General features: G+C 40.8%; 1 non-coding gene across 1 annotated transcript; it reads right to left on the reverse strand.

Annotated features, from left to right (window-relative positions):
• Nucleotides 1–365: 365 nt before the first annotated feature.
• Nucleotides 366–472, reverse strand: LOC131250385 (small nucleolar RNA R71). The gene has a single exon (XR_009173311.1). It is a non-coding gene; the product is annotated as a small nucleolar RNA R71 (small nucleolar RNA).
• Nucleotides 473–5,738: the final 5,266 nt, after the last annotated feature.

The following is a 5,738-nucleotide window of genomic DNA, read 5'->3' on the forward strand; positions in this document are numbered from 1 at the left end:
GTACCCCCGCCTCGTACTTTACGAGATTACTTACAACCGGTGGGGGTGAGCAACTCTTCTTATATGGTTTTTCCAGAAAACACAAGAAACATGGATATCAAGGCTGGAGTGATGCAACCTGTTACAAAGTTCCTTGGACTTGAATTTGAAAGTCCATACCTATAGTTGCAAGAGTTTGACGTGGTTATAGCCACTTTATACTTTCCTAACGTGTTTGAGGACACATTCAGGCTAAAATCTTTCCTTTCTCCTTGAAAGAGAAAGCTAAGATGTGGTTGCACTCATTACATTCGCGATCTATTGGCACATGAAATGACATGATGAAGGAATTCATAAAAAAATTCTTTCCATACCATAAGACGAACACCATCAAAAAGTCAATCATGAACTTCGCCCAAAAGGAAGTTGAAACATTCTTCCAATGTTGGGAGTGGTTCAAAGATCTCGTCAGTTCATGCCCACAACATGGTTTTGAAATGTGGCGTATAACAACTTTCTTCCATGATGGATTGACATCTTCCATGCACCAATTCATCAAGACGACGTGCAATGGAGAATTCATGAACAAGAATATCGATGAGGTGTGAGATTACTTTGACAAACTCGCTGAAACTGCACAATCATGGGACATCACCCCAAAACCTAACACCACATTTAAGCCTACTTAAGCAAGGGAGAGATGTGGGATATACTTGCTGAAAGAGGATGATGATATAAAATGCTAAAGTAACCAAACTTGCAAAGAAGGTCGAGGCCATCAAACTTAAGAAGGATAAGGCTAAGGAAGTTGTTTGCGGTATATGTGCATGCAGCATACATACAGCTGAAAATTTCCAAACGATACTTACTTTTCAAGAGGCACTAAACGAGCAATCGAATGCCGTAAATAACTACTAAAGACCTTTCAATGGACCCATCTCTAACATATACAATCCTAGTTGGAGAAATCATCTAAACTTTAGTTAGAGGAATGGACAAACTGCTACTCCTCAAGGAATCCCTAACCAATTCTTGAATCAAGGGAAACCTCAAGAGGATCCGGTTTGGAAACATATTCAAAACCAAGAGCTTATCACTTAGAGTATATTGCAAACCCTTCAAGACCTTTCAAAGGCCATACAAGGACGTGAGGCAAAAAATTCAATTGGGGAAAAAGAGATTCTTCCAGCCCAACCTTTCCCCAATCCTAAACTGCAATATGAAATAAGCGATCCAAGCTCTTTAAGTCAAATGAAGCAAGTTAAGTCTATCACCACTCTTAGAAGTAGGAAAATAATTGACAAATTTATTCCGGTAAAGGCTGAAAAGTCTAAGGACTCAAAAGTAGATGAAACTAATAGACCTAGTGTAACGCCCTGAAATTCGGGGGTCGAGCATAACTCAGCTCCCGAGTTTCAGAACATCACTTATGCAACATATTTAATGATGGATGTATGTTGTCTGTATGAGTACATAAACCATGGAATCGATTAAGCCAAACTGTAAACATAATTCAGGGATAAGTGAAAGACGCAAGTGGAAGACTTAAAGAAACATAGGTGTACATGTGTAATTCCCTAAAATACGTATACATACCAGGTCATATTACAAGTGTTGCTATCAAAAAATACAAGCATTAAATGACATTATCTATCCCAAAAGAAACCCAGAACTCCTGTGCATCAGGACATGGCTCACAAGAACCCGCTTAAAAACTGCATGAAAGAAAATGCAGCCTCATCATCCTCGAACTCCTGCTCAGCCACAGGGGTCGCATCACTATCTGCATCTAAGACAGAGTCTGGTGGGTGTTTAAATACCGTCCCAGAACGTGGGAGTGAGTGATCAACTCAGTGGAACAATAAAGTAAAGGTTAACATGTTATCAATTCAATCAAGCAGTAATGATAAAGCAGAACAATCAAACATGTCCTAAGTACTCTTGTTAGTGCAAGGATGTATGTAGAATGATGCGTGCTCTCGCTGGTACACCCTCAACGTCTTCATCTTACGTTACGCATGACATCACCTCAAGTGCTCCACCTCTTCCAGGCACATGCAATGCGGTGCATGAACATGATTACCAAGTTATTATTAGTCCTTTTCATATAGCAGGATTGGGAAGCTAAGGTACCTTCCTCATATCAATTTCCAAACAGTGATCCATTCTAGGGTCGTCAGTCCTAGACAATCTCATACGATCATATGGTTTTAGGTCGCTGCAAAGGGCTCGTCACCAATCAATGCACGCCTATCATACCTTCGTTACTACAATAAGGCTCGTCACCTCAATGCGGTATCCAGGTATGCTCGAGGTCACAACAAAGGGCTTGTCACCAATCAATGTAGGCCGACAGCACGAATATAGTGTTCCATACCACCATAATCGGCTCACGAGTTTGGTTGCTCACTGGTTACTACGGGGAGGCTCGTCACCCCAGCGTAGGCCGACAGCTTGACCACGGTGTCCCATACCACCATGTCCGGCTCATGAGTCTTAGCGGATCAAGGTACAACGGTTTACAGGATTTCATCGGTAAGTTTGGTACCCTAAATTCAAACAATAGTGTCCATACATGGTGAACATACATCGGACAATCGGGTTACTTGACGAGCTCGACTAGCACGAGTGCACGTTAGGTTGAACGACATCGAGTGCGCAAACACTCCGTATGGCCAAACCACTGCCGACAACTCTAATACGTCTCGGGTTCGTCAAATCACGTCCTTCGTGGCGAAAACAACCTCAGCCACGAAATCAAGGCCGATTACCGATTTCCTGGACTATTCCATAGTCCCAAACACATTCCACTACAACAGATATTCATATCAACAATTTAGAATAGTAATGGAACAATAATTCAAACCATGTAGTATGTGAGCATTTGAAGAATATCAACTTAACATGGATTTTCACATAAGTAATACTTGAAATTAAATAACAAGGAATGTGACTTACATGTAGGAAATCATACACACCATTAGGAGAGTTGAGAATCGCTTCTCAACGCCCGCAAATAGGATAATATATTACACTTTAGATCATTCAGACATTTCTATAAACACTTAGAATACATAGGTCAACATACATGATGTATGTTGGAATACACACATTTGGACAATTTCTTTTGCCAAGTAGTTGACACACATACATCTTGCATAAATACACGACAAATAATCATGGCAAACACATGTTCATATTTTATACGTATACGGTACTTCCTACATATACATAGAATACACAAATCTCAATATAACACATGCATATCAGGAACGCAAAATAAACATAGCATTTAGCATGTGAAATCTCATCCATAACAAGAATAAATCATTCACTGGCATTGAAAGCCTTGAAAACCATAACCTATACGATTAAAGTCTGCACCTTAAACCAGAAATAGAGCACCGAACTGATTCAGACGATATGTCTTCGTCAACAGCGACAAGATAACCTAAGGCAAGAATAAAAATGAGATACAACAACACATAAACTATTCTAAGCTCTAGAACAGATTAGGGTTAGGTTAACTTACCCAAGGATGAACTTAGAATCGCAGGAATAACGATTCAAAAGTGGTGGTTTAATGATGTAGAGTAACAGGAAAGAATCTGAAGATGATTCACCAACTTCTCTCTCACTTTCTCTCTCTTTTCCTCTCTCTTTCTTAGCTAGGGTTAGGAAATTCGTATGGAAAAGAGAATGAGGGTTTTAAGGTCTATATATAGGCCTAACATTGATGAAAATAACCCCAAGGCCAAGGTATACTTAGGTTATAACCAAAACAGGCCTCTCTCAATCCAACGGAACACTTCTGGTGGGCCTTTTCCCACGCGCGGTCGGACTTAAGCTCACTGACCATGGATCTAGGTCAGGCTGAGTTTTCGTACTGATCGGATCTACAGATCAGCCGTGGCGGACCACATTCAATTCAACGGTCACCGAAACTCGATCAGGTCCACAAGCACTATGACCTGCCTGGGCCATCTTCCCTGATCCGAGGGTGAAATTGGGTCAGAATCCAACGGTCAGATTGCTAAAAATCGTCGCGTAAGCGACACGACTCAGATTTCATAAAAGCATATTTAATCTCTCACCGTTCTCACACTCTTCACTCCGGACTCAAGCAAATTGACCCAGAACATCATCTGGACTTGATTTTTGAGGTGATGGCCAAGCCCAACATGGTGACCATAACTGCCTACGATCATCGCTATCGGACTTTCGACGCGTGGTCCAGGTCCGATCCAGAACTTCCAAAAATTCCCAAGAGCAACTGGATTTAGCGATGAATCCCAGATTTCAGAGTAACATAGCGCTAATGATTCTACAGGTTTTGAGTAATGCAGATCAAATTTAAAGTGATTGATGCTAATTTCACAAGCAATGGAGTTTAACGTTAATTACCCACAATTAACTTCTAAGGAAAATAGAGGTGGTACTCGGGTCTTGGCACAAAATTTTTCGGGTCATTACACCTAGTAACACTCCACAAGAGTTAGAACCGGAACTCCAAAGCAAGCTGATTGTACCATTCCCCCAACGGTTGATTGCACTAAAATCTCTCTCTCTCTCAGTACATTCTAGAGGTGTTGAAACAAGTGAAGGTTAATATTCCTTTACTGGATGCGGTTAAACAAATACCTTCATATGCCAAATTTTTGAAAGACTTATGTACGACCAAAAGATGACAAAATCTTCAAAAGCAAATCTGCTTAAGTGAAAAAGTGAGTGCCATCTTAAAGAAAGATGTGCCAAAGAAATAGAAAGATCTCGGTAGCCCAACCATTGCTTGTGTAATTGAAAATTACCGCATTGAGCATGCACTTCTTGATTTAGGAGCGAGTGTAAATCTAATTCCTTACTCGGTCTACGAACAGCTAGGGTTGGGTGAATTGAAACCCACCGAACCACATAACAACTGGCTGATCTCTCAGTTCGTGTAGTGAGAGGGATAATTGAGGATGTGTTGGTCCAGGTTGACAAATTTTACTAGCTGGTAGATTTTATCATCTTGGATACTCAACCCATCATGGACATGAGCACTCAAATTCCAGTCATTCTTGGTCGCCCATTCCTTGCCACATCAAATGCAATCATTAATTACAGGGATGGAGTCATGAGTTTGTCTTTTGAAAATATGACATTGAAGTTGATTCTTTTATGGAGGATAGACCTCTGATGACCTTGTCCTTTGACCCTTTAGAGACGTGCCTGGCCCACTCCCATGATTTTGAGGATGATATGATTAGGGAGATGGGGACATGCTAGATACTGTGCTGGTACTTAAAGTTAACCGGCGGAGGCCACAATTTGAAGAATTGCCCCAAACTGATGTAATGCCTCTACTGTCTAAATTCAATGCACTGAAGCTTGACTTAAAACCATTGCCCTATGATTTGAAATATGTCTATTTAAGTTAAGATAAGACATACTCAGAGGTAATTTCGTCCCACCTTGAGCAAGAACAACAGAATATGCTCATATCTACTCTCATTGAGCACAAGGGAGCCCTTAGATGGTCGATTGCGAACCTCAAGGGAATTGACCCTTCGATTTGTACTCACCACATTAATCTAGAGGATAATGTGAAGACGTCTCGGCAACTACAATGTAGATTAAATTCAAACATGAAGGAAGTAGTTAAGGCCGAGGTTCTTAAGCTTTTAGATGTGGGTATCATATACTCGATATCCGATAGTCAATGGGAGAGTCCAACTCAGGTGGTTCTTAAGAAGTCCGAAATCACTATTATAGCTAAT

The sequence above is a fragment of the Magnolia sinica genome, chromosome 6 (assembly GCF_029962835.1).
Source record: "Magnolia sinica isolate HGM2019 chromosome 6, MsV1, whole genome shotgun sequence".
NCBI classification, from domain to species: domain Eukaryota; kingdom Viridiplantae; phylum Streptophyta; class Magnoliopsida; order Magnoliales; family Magnoliaceae; genus Magnolia; species Magnolia sinica.